Source organism: Colius striatus, chromosome 1 (assembly GCF_028858725.1).
Source record: "Colius striatus isolate bColStr4 chromosome 1, bColStr4.1.hap1, whole genome shotgun sequence".
NCBI lineage: Eukaryota > Metazoa > Chordata > Aves > Coliiformes > Coliidae > Colius > Colius striatus.
Genome location: NC_084759.1, coordinates 109,777,131 through 109,798,592, shown reverse-complemented (window position 1 = coordinate 109,798,592; position 21,462 = coordinate 109,777,131). Strand labels below are relative to the sequence as shown.

General features: G+C 36.8%; 1 protein-coding gene across 1 annotated transcript in view; it reads left to right on the top strand.

Annotated features, from left to right (window-relative positions):
- CD247 (CD247 molecule) overlaps positions 1 to 21,462 on the top strand; it is a gene marked incomplete at its 5' end in the record, with an annotated part of 54,649 nt that overhangs the window by 806 nt on the left and 32,381 nt on the right.

Sequence of the window (21,462 nt, the reverse complement as noted above, 5' to 3'; positions counted from 1 at the left end):
TGCTCATAGCAGTGTGTTAGGTAGTGCGTTTGCAGTAAACAGTGTACTCGGACATAGGTAAGGAGAAAAAGGGTAGGGTCCTTCCTTTCATGTGTGCCTTGATGCTTGTCTCTGCTAGGTATGGTATAAAGTCAAAGTAATTTTTACCGTATGTATTTACTAGTGGCATATATGCTGGCCCCACTTGGGCAGAAAGTGAAGCAGCTTTTTATGCTTGGATCTTCAAAAGTCATATTAATCTGGGGAGAAAAAAACATACTTCTTAGTAGCTTAGTAGATCAAAGTGCAACAAAATTCACAGCCAGAGGACGTCTCAGCAGAGGCCTGAATACCCATACTAGTAGGCCATGTTTGAGCATGTATCAAAGCAAAAGCCAGTGGAAGAGTTGCCCCCACAACGTGTACCCTAATTGTATTTAATGAACACCATTCTTATGCTGAACAGCTCTGGTGACTGCTCCTCACTTTTTGTTTGAAAGTTTTCTGGAGATTAGAAATGGGTTTTGCGGCTGCTTGTTAATGCTGTGGAACCATGTCTGGAAATTTGTGGAGATTGTATTTCAGGAGGATTTTAAGCAGAGTCATGGACTCTGTGGTAGACATGCCTTCTGTTCATCCTCTATTCGATGACTGATGTCTCTGTCTCTTTCTCATACCTACGTATGATACTGTATTTAAGTATGATACTTCTAGTATTTATATTTTATACTTTACTCTGTATCCATAAGTGTGTAATAGGGCTATAAAGATACCCAAATTACTTTAGGTCAAAATGTGTCCGTTAAAGAAATCTGTTTGCATTTTTTCCTTTTAATCTGTCACAAGATAGCAATAGTTCAGGCTCCCATCTATATGTTTTTGGCAGAAAACTTTTACAGAATAGTATGTAATATAGTTTTTTTTATAGTTGTCAGGTGAGTGAGGCTAGCTCTATAGAGGTAAAGCTTGTAGAGATATTCACACTCACAAAGAATACGTGGGATTAAATTTCGAATAGGCTGTCGATGCCATTGATTTGGATATGGTTGCCTGTGGATTTGAGGGAAAGTGTTTTTGATTGGATACCTGTAATAGTTCAAAGAATAGTAGTATTTAGCCTAAGAGCATAGGTATAATAGAAGAACTGTAGCACAAAACTTAGGGAATTGTTGGTATGTAATTGATGCAAAATACACAGTAACAAAAATGTAACACTGCCATGAATTTAGCTCAAAACCAGACCGTAAAGATGACTTAAAGCTAAGAACAGAAGCGAAGGTCTGCTGCTACCCGGAGCATTTGCAAGCCTTCTTAGAGTGGAATGAACTTTTGTTTTTTTAAAAACAAGCTCAAATTGGACACAGACTAGTAAGCTGCATGCCACTTTACAGTGAGTTCATTCCACTTCACTATAATGCATTTTGTGCCTATTCTTCAAATGGCCAATTAAAAGATGCTACCAAGGTTGGGACTGATGAACTTGTAAAACCTTTCCTTTTATCTTTTGAATACTGAAGTCAGGCATGAGGGGAAAAAAATGTTTTAAGTAATTCTAGAGAGTTCTGATGCGAATTTTGCATTATTGATACCAGACTACAAATTTAAGAGCGCTCAGTCTTGGTTGTTGAGCAATTACATGGGAAGCCATATCATGTAAGCACTTAGTTTTCTGTATTTTCCCCTTCAAAGGTATGAAAGTGTACATCTGGAAGTTTAGCTGAGTTCCCTCTATAACCTGTTAAATAGTGTGTAAAAAGAAATTATTTAAATTTCTGAGCAGATTAGTTTATTAATCATGTTGAGATGTAAGAGGAATATTAAAATATTTCTACCTGAATATCACAATTAACACAGCTAAAATCTTCATATGGTTCACAGAACTTTTTGTCTGAAGTATGACAGGCTTCAGTGGCAATAAAAGAATAATGTGGGCAATGTTGTAGAATTGCTCCCTTTTTTTTTTATAAGGCAGATGAGATGACACTGATTTGTACAAATACTCAATGTATGTATAAATATATGTGCAAGGGTTCAAGGGCAGCCCTTCCCTGTTTTGCTATTCTTTACAAAATCACTTTTCTTGGAATCGTCTGCTAAACAGAATTGGGCAATGTCCTACTTTTTATCTAACTCTGCAGAAACTGTCAGTCCTTGGCAGATATTGCTTGTACAGCTTATTTTCACAATATTTTGCTACTCTGCATAACTGTCTTCTGCTTATTGGGCGCCATGATGCCAGGAGCCTTTTTGTAATCTGTTCACGGACAGGAAGATTAAAATGGACCAGTAATTGGTCTTAGGGTTCATTGTTCCTTCCTTTTCTTCAGATGACTTAGCAAGTCTGCAGACTACAAGATTTGTGTACTGGAAGTTGTTTACAAGCCTATGTGGGAAATGCAAATGAGTAAATATGAACTATTTTGACTGCCCTCTCTATGTCCATATGCACTGTTTTAAGTTTTCCCAGATGAATTCTTGTTACACCTGGGGAAAACAAAAAAAAATATTAAAGGCTTAATTTTATATGCTTTATTTCTTTTTTCTCCTTCCTGTTCACAATGATTCATTAATAATTCATGGGAAAAAACTATGAACTGGCACATTAGCGAATGGAACAAGATGTAGGCAAATGCAGCCCTTCTTTGTAAAGGGACATTTGTTGAGCTCTTGCAATACTATATTCAATCCTCTAATGCTTGTTCCAGAGTAAGTGCTTTCTATCTGAACCCTTCCAAGTAAAATTCCTAATGAGTGAAGTAACAAGTTAACGATTGCATCCCTTTTGGTTTTTCATGTAGTATATAAGAAATAGGGAAAATTATCTGAAAATATATTGATGTTTCTCCTTTGTGTGTATGTCTTTTTAAAGTAAGACTATGTGGGTGAAAAGCCAAAGTAGGGGAAAAAAAGGAGGTTCACTATCAGCTTAAAGGGAATGAGAACGTGATTTATGATTGAACATTCTTGTGAGGAATGCTTTTGACAGCCATTGTCTGTTATTCACACAAACTTGAATTGTGAGTAGCACGAAGCTCATAAGTAAGGAAAAAAACATGTACCTATGACAATCAATTTCTCCAAACTGTAACCGAACTTCCTTTAAAAAGGAAAGAAAAAAAATGCGCAGTTGCAAATAACCACTGAATCCTCCTCTCTATCTCCAATTCATCATAGATATGAATAGATGCATATTTTATTTAGAGCTGTAAGATGCATCAACTATTCTGGCAAGAAAATAGAGTGTGCTTTTAGGGTGGCATGAAGGCGAGCTACAACTTCTTAAAAATATTTAAGATATATGTATGCTGTTAAAGGTATCTGTTTTGTCTGTGTGCATGTGGATGTGTAAGCATTTTGTTGATTTTGTGTTCTACTGATACGGCTTCGGTCAACAGCTAAATTGAAGTTTCGCTGATGTTTCTTTTCAGCATTAAGAGAACAGTTTGTGCTATTCCAAAGCCTGTGAGAAGCTGAGATTTTGAAGGTTTTTCTGATTTGTACTATTGTATAACGTAATATTGAGAGACTGGGTTTGCATATTGTTTTCATAATGAAATTCAGTTCTACTGCTTTAAAAAACTCTATGTATTTTTAGCTTTTTTAAAAATATGACAGTCTAAATCAGATTTGCTTTCATGAAAGCAATTAAAGCATTTAAGTCCACTTTGTCCTACACAACTAATTTATAACTTCATATATAACAGAAAAAATGTGCAGGCAAATGAAAAGCTTAGTTTGCAATTCTTCTCCAGTCTACTCCCTCAAATGCACAGATCTCAGGAGACAGGGGAAATGCATGTATTTCATCGGATCATGGAATGGTAGGGTTGGAAGGGACCTTTAGAGATCATCTAGTCCAACCCACATGGAATGGCTATATCCATCTTTGTGAAAGTGAGGCTCACCGATCTGTAGTTCTTTCAGTCCTTTGACAATTTTACTATGAAAAATAGAGTGAAAACAGCTTGCTCCTAAGCTTCAGAGATTGCAAGTGCTGGTGTCTATGCAAGCTCTGTTTCAGGGGTACAAACCATCTCGACTTTTGAACCATATTGCTTTGAAATATTTGAATCCCTACAAGCCTTCTAGTTACAAATCATCAGCTTTTGTAAGCTCTTCTTGTATTTTACTCTCAATATTTTGTTATATCTCTATCAAGTCTTACAAGAAGAACGGCAAGTTTGGAGTTTTCCATCTTCACATCTTTTGGTATGTAAGGGTATGTTAAACGTGCTTCTGGCAAGCTTGTACTGTTTGGGCTGTCTCTTTCATGGCATACAATTGTAGTGAAAACTTCATCTATATCCTTGCTCTTTCTGGGTACCAGAACATTTTTATATTTGCTATATTTTTAAGTGAAGGAGAAGCCACAATGACAACACATCTCTTTGAATATGGTGGTGAAATATATACCAAATTAGAATTTGATGGAAGCTGACGAGGCATGAAGGTTGAAAATTCAATGAATCATAGCGTAAACCATAGTAAGACACGCTGAATAAGTCTGGAGGGTGGCTAATTGTCAGCACTTGTGATTTTGGTGGGTTTTTTTTAAGAAATCTCATCATATATGATTTACTTAAAATTCAAGATATTGTCTTAAGTAAAAATCTTAACTCTCACCATAAGTAAATTTTTCTAATTTCCTGCTCAAGTTTTCTAGTTCATAAAGGAAACCTTGAAAATGCAAGCCTGCATGGTGCCAGAAATGGAAAAAGAGCAACACACTTATAAAACCTGTCACAGATTTGGGTGGTTTTTTTAAGGCAATTGCTATTTTGGGGGCGATAGGCTGACCTGCTTCAGGATGCTGCAATGCTTGTGGTTGAGAAGCAGAGAAAAAAGTTTTCTGGTCAGAAACAAGCATGTCAGATGTTTAGAACTGGAGACCATCTAGAGAAGCTTTCCTGATAGCCTCAAAATTTCAATTGGAAAAACAAATTAATGAATTTTATAGTTATTGAGTATAATGTGCTGAAGCACTTTTCTAATAGGATAAGATGCGACATCCAGGAAATTATTGAGGGAATACTAATTTGGGTGCTGTCTTTTTGCAAGTAAGTGTGTGTTGGCCACTGCATAAAGGAAAGAGCTATGTGACTAAAACCCTCTTTTTCTAGGTATTCATCTGAATTTATTTATCAGTTTATTCCAGCCAGAAGTGTGAGTGTTTCACATTCATTTAACTTAGAATGTTGCTGTGAATGGCATGACAGCTAAACCTGAAAGAGCCAAATATTTATTTAAAAAGCTTCCCAAATATTTAGTCCATAAGTATGTATTGCAAATTTGTTCCAGTTCCCCATAATGTATATCTCCCTATAAAGCAAACAAAGCACAGATGTGTCCAGTTGGTAACTATTTGATGTGCTAGAGCAAATCCTCATACTTGCACAGATCCTGTGAGTGGATCGAGGTTCTTTTTGTGGGCACTTGTATACAGAAGCAAGGTCCAAACTACTTAGATACTTTGTTTGCAAAACATTTATTTTGAGTTACTTAATATAGTAACTCAGCTCAAATTAAAAAATCAATGTATGATGATTTGTTACTCACCAGATCAACTTGAAACAAGAATTTGATATAGTGTGACAATGTCACTTTTTAATACTGTCAGCAAACATAGTTTCCGTGAAAGAGATCAACTTCCTAACATTAGGTACTGCGTGTCCCTAGTCATCGAATGTTTATTTTGTCATTCAGAAATTGCTGGGTGGTTTGAATGACACCTTTAAAAAGGATACATACATTTGATTCCTTGGCTGGGACCTTATGGTTAATACAGCAGGACTTTAAATTTTTGGAAAGAAAAATTTTGACTCGTATCATATTATAGATATATAATTACTATAATATTAGCTCATTTTTTGGGTTACATGTTAGCAAGCTTCAGTCGGAGAGCCCAACGTCAAACTTTTGGTAAGAGAAATGATTTCCGTGTCTGTCTACTATGTGTTGTTGCTATTTACATTGTTTCCCATCCAGCCCTGTAAAACCAATTACAAGAAAGAAGCTTTAGTGGAATTTTGTGGAGTTGTCTCCCTCTCTCTGATTCTCTCTCCGTGACCCAAATTTGCATGGAATCGTTGCTTTGGGCTTTTGTGTAAGTAAGGTAATTTCAGCAGCGCTTTGTGTAAGCATGCAGGTGCATTTCTGAAGATTGCAAAAGTAGAATAAAGCCTTGCAAGTTGTATTAAGAATGAGATTCTGAAGGAAGACGGGATAAATGTAAAAAAAATATTATATAATTGGTGTCATGTAAATAAAGTCTGCTTAAACTACAGTTCCTAAGAATCAAGCAAACAATTCTGTGAATTACTCCAAGCATAGTTGCTCTGTGCATAAAATGTCTTGTAGCAGATTACTTTCTTTTGATAATTTTTAAAAGAATGTTATTTCAATTCTACAGATTCATTTGCTATTTTATCATAGAATGGTAGGGGTATTTTATGTTAATTTATGGTTTATTACCTAGAGATATGGTACCTGACTTGAGTTAATGTGCACAGGTGAACTTCAAGTCTTCTAGACATTATAGACTAGAAGCTGTTAAGGGAATTTGTAATAAAAGATTTTCAGGAGAGTGGGACTGTATGTAGTCATGTAAGTGTGCATTTTTCTGTTTGATTTTTTTTTAAATGATAACTTTATAATTTCGTATTTCTCAGGAAATACAACAATTCTTACTATTGATTTTGGTTTTGCACTTAATTGTTGGAATTTGAAGAGTTACAAACACAACACAAGCAAAGTAATCCATGTGATAATATAATATTTTCTCTACATTTACCTTCATCAAGCCCTTCATTAGTAATGGGCTTCTGTTTCTTTCAGTCTCTCTCTGGACATGTGAATTCTCTGCCAAAGTGCCGGGGAGTTACTGTGATTAATAAGTTGTAAGAATTAAGTGCTTGTGTGTGGAAAACTTAAAGATAATTGGTGAAAGTAAATGAGATAAACCCACCATTTTCAACAACCGATCTCTGATTTCCCTTTTCCTCAGAAGGAAAGGGAGTAACACTGTGTCACAAGTTGCTTAATTTTTAACTTCTTGAAACTATTGATCTTCTCTATGTAAAACTGAGCATTTGTGTATTATGACTGTGCTCAGTAGACCAAAGAAGATAAGCAAGGTTATCCAGTCTGGATTTCAAGTGGAAGGTCAAACACCATCTCAGTTACTTTAACAAATGAGCAGCTAATATATACCATAAAGGCCTTCTGGAATTTTGCCTCTCAGAATAAGTATTTGAAATGGAAAAAAAGAAAGGGAAAAAAAAAGCCTACAACTCAATCTCTTTCAGCAAAATCAGTTTTAACTGTGTTTTTAGTAGGATTCAGTCTCACTTCTGTTTGAGTAAGCAGATGATGGGAGCTTTACTTACACACACACACACTGTATATGAGCAAAGTTCTGCAGGGAATGCTAGCACTGAAAGCACAGTGTTGTAACCTGTTCCTTGTGCATCATGGCACAGATGGGTGGCCACGTACTGCTGGTGAGCTATAAAATATGCTCACTTGAGAGCCTAAATCGCTGCATGGAGTGATTGCTTTTCTATCCCCCATTTTGGGAGATGGCCTCTACTTTCTGCTTCAAGCTTCATATAGTTTGCTGAGAATATAGGTTTCTTTTTCCCTTGTGAATTGGGAATAATTTTATTGAAAATAGCACAGCAGTATCCATTTGCTTGATACAGAAAGTTTGCAAGAGGTCTCAGAGAGATTTGTTTTAATGCTCTGCTTCTCAGGTCATTAGCAGTTCTGTCTTAGCTATGATCTAAAGTTCAAATGAAGACTTCTTTTAACTTCAAAATTATGGTCCATCCTCAAAAGTTTGAAAATAACTATAGATTTTTAAGAGCTTTGGTTTTTTGGAAGAGTTTTGCCTAAAATGAAATGGGAACTAGTTATGCATACACATTTCATTAATTGATCTTCCTCCTAAGGATGCGTTTTGATCACATCTTTAAGTGTTTCGCCTTGACTTGAATGTTAAAAAACCATGAGTCTCACAAAACTACTTATCTGTAGAAGCAGCAGCTTTAACTTACCTTGTTTTTTCAATTCTCTCTTAAATTTCAAATGTCTCTAGTTCTAATGTGAACAAGGCAAAACTGGAATTTTCCTGCTCCTGTCTATTCATGCAGCTAAATTAATCTCTTCTAATAACTTGGATGTTATTTTACTACTTGCCTCAAAACCCAGCAATACTATAATGGGTTTGTTGCTGCTGTTAGCTATGTCACTTCTGACAGAAAAACAGCAGCAGATTTTCAGTCTTGAAACAATTTTTTTTTATTTCTTTCTTTATAACTCTCTTAAAGAAGTTACAGATATGAACCTTCAGCCCTATCTTATTGTAACATCTTTTCCAGGGTGTTTTTATCTGATTTTATCTTTCTCAGCTGCAAAGAAGTAGCTAACAGGTTTGCCCCCTTTCTCTCTTGCTCTTCTTTTTATATCTTGGGCCAAATGCCTGTTTGTTAAACACGATGGCTTTAGTAGAATATCAGATTTAAAATAGAGCTTAAAGGGAAGCAAATTTCTGCTAAACTGTTTTGAAGATTTTAACATACACACACAAACGCACATTTTTCCACTGGGGTAAACCAAACCCCAAGAACTTCTTCAAACTTCCAAAGTATTTTTGAGAAACACTGAAGTCTTTGAGCAATTAGTGTTCTGTGATGAGGAAAAGTTATATAGTAATATAGCAATTATTCTGTGTGACTCGGAGAAGGAGTTTGAATGGGTCTCCCGTGTGCGAAGCCATTCAAGGGATACTCACTGGTTTCAATGATAGCTTCTAATGGGAGTCTTGAAACATTCTCTAATTAATGTGTCATTGGAAATTGTGCTGGCAAGTGTTTCTGATGAGCAGGATAAACCTCTGCAAAACCAAAAAACATTCTTAACTTCAGTCGTATTTTATAGAATCAGTCTAATCCTTTGCCATCTGTTAATGCAGTATCTGTATCTAAGAGCTTCCCCATCCACTCTTGCAGAAGTTATGCTCTCTTTAGTAGCCATCGTCTTTCAGCAGGACCAGAACTCCTTAACAGGCTCCTATGTGTGAGGCTGTCTGCAAAATGAGGCATAGAGGTTCTCTTCTGGCTGGGTATATGAGAATAACATCAATGTGAATACTGATAACATATACTTACATATTGATGTCTCTGCCACTTCTGAAACCATATGTAATTATGCAGGACTGAAAGATCTAGAAGAAGGTCCTAGGCTTCTAAATCTTAAGAGGATCTGAGGGAGTCAGCAACATGAAAGATGATGAGCAGAGGCAATCTGAGAAAGCCCAGCACACACACTAACTTTTCTTGAAGTGAAGGATTATCTGGAGCCAAAAAGGAGAGCTTCGGGTATTTAATAAGGTTTGGCAAGCAGCTTTTCCTCTAAATGTGCTGTCTACGTGCCGTAACTGTCATGTGCGGATGGTATATCATTTCTGTCAAACTTTCACCTTCTAATTAGGTCACGGTGGTGTTTTAGTAAATGCCACTTACCTTAACATACCTAAACTAGCTTTAAATTAGTGATCTCGTTTAGGTAGCTCTTCAGCTACTTCAGGCAAACTGCTTAGGTATTACTGAACTGCTCAGCCAGATTTTTGCAGCTAAGATTTATGCTGAAGGAAATACTCTGTTATCGGCTAGTTGAAAACCAAATTAGTGATGCGTTTTTGAGTCACCGCCACCTCTGTAATGACTACAGTATATACAAATGTTTTGGAAAGTTGAAAGTTTCTCATTCTATGCCTTTGGGTTCAATGGGATTTCCACCTCTTTTGAACCTTTGGGGTCATATTATAATAAAAACATAGTAGTGTTCAGCTTCATCCAGAGTTAGAAGGTGTCTTATATCTGTGGAAAGGAGTGCCTCTAAGTAGCTATATTATATAAGTTTTGACAATTTATATGTATAAGTGATTTACAAAGTGATTTTAATGAAGTCTGCAGTTAAATAATGCTTAAATCCTAAAGCAGTTTTACTTTGTGGTGTTCATTTTCAGAGTTTTTCGGTTTAACATGTTGTCTTGTTTCGTTGTAGTTCTGAAAATTTTTAAAGTACCTTCTGTTGCTTTTCCATTTGTCTAATTAGGAAGATTGCTTTTCAGATACTACGAAAAATCCATATGAATGGTATGTAAATGATTTCAATTGGGAAGTTTGGACTTTGGGATCTTGTCTGAAGGATTTGTAGATAATTCTGACATCCTCAATCACTGTCATCTTCACCACTCTGCAATGTTTTTCTTCCCTTAGTGAAACAGTACTGTTTTTTTTGATAAAGCAAGAAAATAGAAAAGTGGGATTGCAGGTTTTATACTTTTAGGTGTGGCTGATTTATTGTGCAACCTATTCAAAGCCACTGGAATGTATATAGGCTTTCCAACAAACCAGCCTCCAAGCTTAATAGAGGTGGGCCACACTTAGCTGTTTTTGTTAACTTTAAATTGTCTGTTGGATTGATATATAAATAACACTTAAAGTGTTAACACACATGGTTCTGTAAACTATATGATATTTTAGTGCTTGGCTATTCAATGAAGAGGTTTATTTGCTGATTTCTTGGTGGTGTTCTGAAAACTGAGATCTATGAAGTATCCTCTGGATCTTCCAGTGTAATGTATTTTATATCTAGGAAATTAAGAAGTAGCTGTGTCTAATTTTCCACTACATTCACAGTGACCTTTACTGCTTACAGGGCCACCTTTGCTTGCATTGGGGAAAATGGCCAACCTTTTCCTTTCCACTCTTTAAAATACTGTTATCGTTCTAGATTCAACTGAACTGACGAGAGAAGCAAAAAAGTAAAGTCTTGGTTACAAACATGCTGTTACTCTTCCTGAAGTGAAGAGAGAGAGGAAAAATAATGTACAGACTATTTTTTATTTCATGCTTACAAAGCATCTTGAGCTCTTTAGAAAATCTGCTCTAGAGATGAAAAACCTTCCCTGCGCTCCATGCAATACAGGCTTGCTGTCACGGTTCATGCTGGTACAGCTCCTAACATGATGGTGTTAAAGCTGATGGGAGCATGAGTGTTATTGCTTAGAGACAGCAGTAATGGGATTGCAAATATATTTTAACAATTATTTCCTTTTGTATTTGAACAATTACACCTTTTATTCCCATGAGAACACTGATGCTGGGGCCTGATGATTGTAATGTCTAAATATGGCACTTAGACTAATTAAAACATATGGTTTTTTTAAATGGAAATAGTTCTTGAATTTCAGTAGATGTTGAAGTTCAGTTCTCAGCTGTCTGTCTTCTAACTACATGCTGCTTTTCTCACAGGTAGCACAGCTACCGAGGACTTGCCTTGTGCATTAACTATTAAATAGGCATTGAGACAAGGGCTTCCTTTGGGGATTGATTGCAGTTTTTCTAGCTTTTCTTTGCCTCAGGCACCAAACACAGCACTCTGGTCTTGAATTCCCTGGTCTTTGGCATCTGAGAAGTGAAGTTGCCTAAGGGGAGCTGTACTTCAGCAGAGCCTTTGTTCAGGATGTTTTGGCTTATATGGGATAATACCTATAATGTGGCTTGGAAAATGCTCAGTTCATGGCATTTATCTATTATCTGTGTCATATATGAGAACCAGAGGGCTGTGAGCTTGCCTGAAAGCTACAAGAGCCTTTCAGTTTTGGGGCCTTGAGCTGAGAAGGGATAAGGGGAAGTGTGAAATATTTGGAAATGGAGCCCTAAAGTCAAGTGGCACTTCAAATGGAGTTTATGTATAACTCATCAAAACAATGCCTCTTCAACATCTGTCTGTAGAGTGTAAAAGAACACTTGCCCATTGGTGCAGAGGATTTGATACAGGTAATGATCGCTGCCTAAAACATACTGAGAGGAGAGAAAATGAAATGAAAATGAGAGTGCCCATTATAAAAAATAGCTATAAAATGGTTCTTGAATTACTTCAGGGAGATCAGAAGAAGGGTTCACTCGATTCAAATAAATTTGGTATAGGTTATTCTTGGGCAAAGGGAGTAGAAGCTGAATTCTTACTTGGGAAGAGTTTACTGAGTTTATGGAATGGACTTTCTCAGTTAGCTACCTGTCAGAGCAAGAGAATGTTGACCAAGGAGACCTTCCTTGGTCCTTCATTCTTGTTTATGTATTTGAGAATACATACTTATGCAGTATAAGTTAGTGACTAGATACAAATACAGATGCTATAGGCGATGCACAAGCGTATGTGTGGAGAGCAAGAAAAAATGCACAGATGTGTTTGTAAGCACGTTACAAGCAGATCTGTGCAAACCCATTGAGTTCTTCAGTGTTATATTTGATATATTAGCATGAAAATATGTTTTGCATCCATCATTGAAGCTATTTTAAAACGTAGATTTACTAAGGACCAAAGATGATTTTTAGCAAGCGTGAGTTTACCACTATATGCATACATATTAAAATTACAAAGTCTATTAGGTAATCTGATCATCTTTTATCAGATAATCATCAGTTTTCTATAAGTGAAATTCTTCTGTTGCGTACATGCAGCCCAAGATGAGGGAAATAATGTTTTCTCAGCAGCTGCCAGGAATAATAGAATATTTTTTCTTTAAGCTTAACATTACTGATTCAGAGGTGGTGAGAGCTATTGCTGCTGAAACATCTTCTGTTTCTATCCTACTTCCTTTCCCTTGCTGTGTACTACCTGGGTTTTGTCTTTTATAGGTGTGGCTATATCTTTCTAGTTACATACTTTCTCACCAGTGATGCATCTGAGGTTTATTGTTGTTTCTTAATAGTAAAGACTGCTATTAAATGGTTTAAAGATTCAAACAGAAGTCAGGAAATCCAGAAATGTGAATTCATAAATACCCTTTTAAGTTTCATTATACTGATCTTTCTCTGACTATTCTCTGTGTACATCCCTGGATGTTTTCCTACATGGATATGTTAAGTCTCGCATGTGTCTCAGTACAAGTCATTCACAAGTATCCTTCCAACCTGACATGCTGAACTTGAAGTTACTTTTTGAATGAACAACACAAACTTCTCCCCTTTGCAGATCCATTATGTATTAAAGATTAATCTGTCCTGGTTTCCAACTTTCCAGTAGGAAATTACAATTTCAATATTTATTCTGTCAGCTAGTTTACAAGTGCCTTATTCACCTTTTCTTGTAAACCCTATTCAAGCTCTTATTTTTCCTTCATCTTATTTATTCACTTGCTATTCTTTAATACGTATCTGAGACCACAGTAACTGACCATTTACGTTATCTAATTCGTGTAAGAGTTGTCTCAATAAGAACTGCTACAATGAAACTGGATACTTTAAGGTATATGTGTATTAGAATGATATACAGCTCTTAACCAAACCACAAGAGTTTTTGCTTGAGTAACACAAATACTAATGAAATGTGAAATACTATTTGATAACATCCAGTTTTCCCTGATCTGTGAAGCATAATGTTAACATAATTGTTGAAAAATCAGATACAGTGCAATTTTCTACTATAAAAAAAAAGGCTTTGTGTGTGTGCCTTTCACGTTTTAGAATTGCATTATTGGAAGCTAAAGGCTAGCAGACTTCATGGTTTTAAAATATTGAATTTGTTGAATAACAAGAGCCTGCTAAGAATAATACGTTTGATATTATTTTAGGGAAATGTGTGATTTCCCTGCTGTATGAAAGCTTTGAGAAAGAACAAAATTCTCTCAGTCTCTCTGTATGGTCAGATTTGCTTTATTATCCCTGAAGTACAGGTTGAGAAATGAAAATACAAAGGATCAAAGCAACTTTCATCAAACCTCATAATAGAAGAATTTAGAATAGAATAACTAAATTATTGTTACTGAGGATAAAATATTGATTTGACCTGCTCACTGGGTGTTCTGATTCGGATGTTGTTCATATGATGTTCATATAATGTTCATATAATCTAGTGAAGTACATTCAATAAATGTGTATCTTAGATGAGAAGAATATGTGAAAGGGGTTACATGAGTGATTAACTTCTTCCTCTAAAGCTGGCTCTATCCCTTCCTGTGATCTTTCTATCTCCAATTTTCTTCTGTTTGGTGGGGAAGTAGGTTGGGGTGTGCGTGTGTGTATGTTATTGTTTGCCTTGTGTCTCGCTGTCTAGGATCCGATGCTATATTTCAGTAGCAGTTTATTTTTAAATAATAAAAATAAAACAATAAAGGAAAGATAACTGGTTAAAACTACTGCTGTTTCAGGAGAATTTAAACTGAGACCGGAGAAAGGAATAGTAGAGATCTTTTTAATGGAATTGTGAGACACAAGACCTTTTTTTCTCTTCTTTCATATACAGGCTCTCTGAACTGTCAGTGTGAAGAGCAATGGCAGTTGCAACTAAATTTGAAGAAAGGGCTTTTCAGCAGCCTTCTTGATTGGATATCAATCAATAATAGATATATCTATGTTTAACTTCTGAATTTTTGTTGTTGATGATCCTTGTTAGCCAGCTTACAAGTGTGAACATAATGCAGCTCTGTGACATGCAGGCTCTAAAATTTACATCAAACCCCAGTTTTCTGAATTTTAACAAGTCTGAGGTCTCTAGCACAGCAATAACTGCCTCTGCAGTTACCATTAGATACAAGCAACTTGTCTGTTGAATTCAAAATAAATTAAAAAAACCCACCAGCAATGTTTTATTTTAATACTGTTTCAATGAAATGTTCAGTTTTATGACAGAACATACCTATACAGTTGATCACAACCATAGAGATTCTGTCAGCTCTGGAAAGGTATTGATGAGTTGGTTTCATATGGAAGAAAAAAAAAACTATCAGGAAACCATTAAACTATATATACATACCTCTACTTGGCTGTATAGATGACTGAGACATACTGGGCTACAAGGAGGAGACAAGTCTAATTCATTATGCTGTCTGATAAAGGAAGAGTAGGGTGATGCTCTGATATAAGGAAATTCACCTTTGATATGTCTTTTTTGGTTTGAGAGATCTATTCATGTTGCTGACCCCAAGGAGTAGGTCATTGCCAACATTGTGTTCTTTCTCCTCCAAGTGGACTGTTGCTGGTAGGTGGATTGTGTGGGGTCATAGAAGGAGAGAGGGCTCAGTGGTGTGTTGTTCGGTGTGTGACATGTCACGTCCATAACCAGCATCATGTATCAGAAATTAACTGAGTAAAGCATTCAGTCTATGAAATTAGTCTAGATTGGCTACTCCAGACTTTTGACCACTATTAGCACTCAACAAGTATCAGAGTTGCAATATGAATGGGAAATCTCCCGAAAGCCTCACTTCAGATGAAACCTTTTGTGAAAGCAGACAGAAAGAAGCTACTGTGCAAAATCAGTCAAGCTGTGCTGCAAAATCAGCTTTTTATAGTTGTCATTACAGTACGGTCATTCCATTTTGGTCTTGCAGTACAACCAGGACTGTTGCAATAGAATTGCCAGTTGCTTTAGCCATTAGCTATAGCATGTTTCCATGTCTGAATTCATGGTGGACTAATAGAATGGAAGACTAGACTAGAGCAGGCAAGAAGCTATTTATGCAAAAGCATATTTCAGGACCCTCGATTATGAGTTTTCACCAAAACAAGGGGATGTTGTTTTACGTTGCTATTTATGTATGAAAACAGTGATATAAATAGAAACTCATCTTAAGATAAGAAAAGTATCTCCTCACAAGCTGTTGTGCAGCAAGAATGAAAAGGACTGGAAGATAAATGCAGCACTGAAGCATATAGTAGATGAGTTGTAAGATACTCTACATATCTTTACAACCACCAAATTAGAAAAAAATAAAAAAAGAAATTAAATTCATTAGCCAAAGCAAAATCCGATTGACAGAAAGTGCCACATCAAGCAGGCAGAGGCACAGACGTGACATTATGACATATAATGTTTAAATAGTTAAAATCCATTCAGTGCTTCATAACACGATGCAGGGAATGCTGAAAGATTACTATACAGAAGAGTTCAAAGGGACAAGTGCAAAGGAACATGGAGATAAGTGAATGAAATTTGTCAGTTAGCATTCAGGTTAAGATAGAGAGTCTGTTGGGAAAGGGAAGTCTTAGCTGGTATCAGATACAAGATTTGAGACTGGTTGTTAAACAGAGAATATCTTTCTATAATACTACCCTTGTTACTGGGAATGCTAAAGATGTGCTGAAAATCACAAGAGTAAGGAAGCAGGATTTCTCTTTAAGTAACCATCTGTTGTATGGAAATGGCAAAGTTGACTTTTCCTTGAAAGAGCTGGACACTAACAGCTGACATTAGAACGGGGTCAAGGTAAAAATGACCACCATAAAGCCTACCATGTGTTCTTCTGTGGCAAAATGACAGATTGTTGTGTTATGGCCAGAAAGGAATTCTCTTTGCTTTGAGTCTGTTTTTCTCTTGAAATGACAATACGACAACTGATGTATTAAATTGAAGTCTTCAGTGGAAGGAAGGTGTATCAGTCCACCCTCTTGATTAATTTCTTATTTCTGGCAACATTTTAATAGAGAAATAAATTTTCATTTTGTTTCAAGCAAAATACATATGAAGAACAGTAGTAAGGTCTTGAGTTCCCAGGGGCTTGCTGTGAGACCAGATAGTGTGCCTGCATTAACACAGATGTCCTAGGATTAGTGCTGGGTAGCAAACTCTCAGCTGCAACTGGTCTTCACAAAGCAGCGAGATGATGAATATTTGACTACCTTAAAATGTTGGCATCTGTAACTGAAAAGATATGTAAATTGAAAACAGTAGGGTTTTTCCAAGGTGTTGAAAAGGAGTGGGAGGCAGAGGAGCCACCATAAATTTTCTCCAGGCTGAAAGAGACCGATTTGAATTCTTCCCCTTTAGAAATGCCGGGCTAAGTTAATGGCAAAAAAATAGAGGGGCTTTCAGGAAGGCTCTGTGTGGGTGTAGAAAATGAAAACATGATAAGGCCACAGTCTTCAAATTCATGCACCAAACAAGTTCAGTAATGTTATGGGGTCTGAAGCTGTAATATTAATTTCCCTCTTATACCCAGAAACCACAATGTCTCTCACACTGCTGGGTGTCCTATGATGCTGCCACATAACTTTTCCATTTGTGGTGATTTTGGATCCAGGACTGTCACTCATCTGACACGTGAACTTCAAACAGCAGTTACCTCTTGCTGCGCTTGTGCTGCTTACCAGCCGCCTTTGTTACTTGGATTCTGATTGTGTAGCACCTCATACGATCCAGAAAGTAATGCACTAATAGAAGCAAAGATTAAACAGAAACACAGGTCTTTGCAGGGCTGATCTATGAGCTGTCTTTTGTGGACAACTGCTGTATTTGAACAGATACACCTGTAACACCGAGAATAGTATCGTCCAAAATGGCAGTAATTGATGGCTGGAACACTCAAGACTATTTAATGCTTTATAATAGCAATTGAATCTTGCTGTTACCATTTTATGGGCACTGAACACTCACCAATGAGCAAAACATAACCCCTATAGTGAAGCAGGTTGCTATTGGGAGTTTCAAGTGAAGGTAAACTGAATAGCTGAGGTAATTTAGTTTTAAATTTCCTGTCTGTCTCCAGAGACTGTGGTGTTTTCATGCAACAGCTTCTCAGAAACTACAGCTCTTCCACTGCTGACCTGTTGAAGGCCAGAGAGGTATTTCAACACTGAGGCTGACCTCTTTTGTTTTCAATGTTTTTTGTAAACAGCCTCCAAAATGCACGAGTTTCAGGCTGCTTTCCCCTCAACTCAGCAGAAAATGTTAGCACTGCTGATCTCTGTGACAGAACGACGAGTGATAAACTGCCTTGTCATTTCAATCAAAACCACCCACAGTTGTCATTAGATTTATCCAGGGTTAAACCGTTCATTACGCACCAGCCCGGGCTGCCCGGGGTAGCTGTTTTTCTTAATCTCTTGTCATAACTGTTGTAGGTTGGAGGCGGGAATGAAAGCACCTGCTGACTGAAGTGACAGCTTTATTCTGGGAGCTGGGAACTCAGCTGAAAGGAAAAAAAAAATGGGGACACAAATTACTGGATATGCAGTTCAGAGGATAACACATTTTATTGAATTAAGAGTTTGTTCAAAAGAAATGATATAGCAGTTCTCATTTCCTCTTGCTTCCTATGTACCCTGCTACTTTGCATGTGTTTTCCTATGTTCCTCTTGTTTCCTTCTCCCAGATGAAACTGCTTTTTAGATTCTTTTTGTTAAGAGACATTGCTATTTTAATTTGAATATATTCAGCAGAACTCATTACCAATTCCTGTGCCGTTTTTTGTTTACAAATGCAAATATTTAAGAAAAGATACCCAGCTGGTATAATCCATTTCACATTGTAATGACACAACTCTGAATGCATTTAATTTTTAATTTTATCTTGTTATGTCTCAGTGTATTAACTGTCTCTGGATCGTAGACTTACTTTTCTGCATCTTTTGTCTATAGTGTTAGGGTAATACAGTTCAGTGCCTTATCTCTTGGAAGCGGGAATCTTGTTGTGAGTCCAACACTGACTGTTTGTCTCCTTACCCTACAGCTAAGTGGAAATAAAGATACTTATTTGCTTATTTTTCATTAAGTGGCATGCTCTTTGCGGTAAAAAGCTCAGCTATTCTCCTGGGAGACAAGTACTGCCTGAGTAGCTAAGGGAGAAAAGAGTAATTACTTTTTTTTTCCTCCAGCCACTGGAAATAAAATGGCTGTATTTGAGTAATTTTGAATAAATACTCTATATCAGACTTTTTGATCTGATAAAAGTTATTCCAGGTACATTAGACCCTTGATTGGATTTTCATAGTATAGATACAGTGCACGTGTATTTTTACAACTACTTAAATTCTGGCAATACTGTCAACTGTTTGTTGGTACTGGATAAATTTAATGACTCGGGCATTCTAAGCAATTTCAGTGACCCAAGCTTTGCAACAATATAAGCTATATATGTAGATGAGGTGCTGAGGGACATGCTTTAGTGGTGGTCTTGGCAGTGTTAGATCAGTGGTTGGCCTTGATGATCTTAAAGGTCTTCTCCAACCAAAATGATTTGATGATTCTATTACAGAGGGTTTTCTTATTTCCTCTTAGTTTGGCCAATCCCATATAGATAAAAGCAGCATTGAAGATAAGTACATATAACTGTGTATTATGGCAGCTGTTTATATTCTACATCTAATTATCTTTATTATATATATTATTGATGCATAAAATATTTAAATCTGCTGCATGCTAAAAATAAGTCTAATATTGTTGAATCTTTCTAAGACAATATAGTGTGCATCTCAAAGTTGTGCTCTGGGGCTTTATGATTATGTCTGTTAAAATAAGGGCTTGTTTTCATATGGAAAAACATCATTAGTCACCTAACATGCCCATTTCCCTTGGCACTCTGAACAAAAGGACTTATCAATGAAGTTTCTCTCTGCTCGTAGAAATACAGCAAGTAAACCAGAATAGTTTTTTAGCAACTTCCTATCTATATTGTACCTCGTTTGTTCACATTCTAGTACAGCATGGCAGATGGAGGCAGAGAAGTTTTGGAGCTGTTTATTTCAGATGAGTTGTCATGCACCTGCACATAACTTCAAGTAGTTACATTTCTGGCATGTCAGACACTTAGTGGGCAGGCTTTTTGGGGCCTCCAGGGAAAGGACAAAGTGAGGCTGTGGAATGCTGCTGCCTGTGCAGTTGTCCTGAAAGTAACCCGGTCCTGAGTACTCACAGAGCTAAACACCAAGAGAAATCCTTACGTCCCCTCTTTTTTGCCAGGAGAGAGGTTGTGAAGATTGTTAGGGAAGAAGTGAAGGAGAACAGACTAACTCCAGAGGACTTACAGTATAGTTGCCAAGAAAAGGGAAGCAGGAGCCACCCCGCATGAGGGGAAACGGGGTAGTTCTGAGATACAATGGGTATCATGAGACACCCATTAAATTATTTATAAGTTTGTGGCAGGTGAATCTTTTGCTTGATACTGTTGAAGGACTTGGACCTAAACTTTCCATTGGGATGAATAAGAGTAGTGAGACCTCAATTGTTACACAGGCTTTCTGTTCTTACATGGGATCATGTGGTTACCCATGCCTCTTTTTGAGTTTGATTGTAGTTTATTACCAGATGATTTAAAACTGGTGGGCTTTTTTGAAAGATGTATGTGAAATGGGGAGAGAGAGGAAGATGAAAAGAAGGGGAGGAGAGAATGAGGCAAATATTCTATAAAAGATTAAACTACTTGCAGACACAAGCAAGGTGGGGATAAAAGGGAAAACGTCAGAAAATAATTAGCAAAGCATAAGGGGAGAATGGTAGATATGATGGCCTAGAAACTTAACTTTATGTCATCATCTTCATGTTAGAAATCCTGGGAAGCCCAGCTGTGATTCACAGGTAAGATACAATTGAAACACTACTTTGAGTGTGTGACCTCTAATGCAAAGTTAAAAATGACCTTCAAAAAGCTTTGCTAAAATGGATGAGGACGAGCGAGGAATCCCAGAGAGAACTCTGGAGTCATCTCATAAGGATTTTGGTGATTGAATCTCACATAGCATGAAGCTGTGATAGCAGTACCTCCCTTGCAGGTGAGTGTGTCTGTCTGGATAAACATATATGTTGTCCATCTGAACAGTCCATAAAGTTTCTGTCCTCAGATATTTCAGTTACTTGTGCATTGGTTGTCCCTAAAAAATCCTTACTGTTCTTTCACTGGCTGCCAAAATTGAGATTGAACCACTACAGAGTCAGTTCTCCATACAACAGAAGAATAGGGAACATGCTGCTAATGCTTCAGGGATGGGAAGAGCGGTGACCAATCACAAATCTGTTTATTTTGCACCTCAACGGGATGAAATTCTTCTGGATTAAAGTTATGGAAAATACATAAGAGAAGAACATGGAAAGTAAGATTAAGTGCACAGCAGGTTTAGCAATGGTTGATTATGAGGATAACCAAACTGATTACTCTGTAAAGGATTATTGCTTCATAGGAGTGGATGGTGGATTTATCTGGATCGCTTTCCATGGTGCTACACAGAACAGAGAAGAGTTTAGTACAGGCGTTGTAAAGGACATAGTGAAGTGGCTCACAAGAAAGTGTCAGTAGGACATGCTGCAGGAGAAAGTTTGGGTCTAAAGAGATGATTAGTGAGTATCTGTAAGAACTGATCTGGATATTACTCTTTAATAATAGTGGCAGAAGAAGTAGGACTATGTGAATAACATTTACTGATCACATAACATAGGAACGTGTCTTCAACACAGAAGCAGACTGTAATATCAGACAGGAAGGATTTCATGGGCTGGTAATAGTATACAGAGGATAGACATGCTATGGGAGTGTATAACAAATTTCTGTGCATAGTGGAAGAGAAAGATTAGTATGTTTTTGGTATGCAATGTCATCAAAACTGGCAGTGAGAGCAGCCTTGTAAAAAGAGATTCCAGGATCTGTTAAAAGCTGTATGTGCCATAAACTGAAATAATATTTATGTCACTGCATAAAACACTGGTA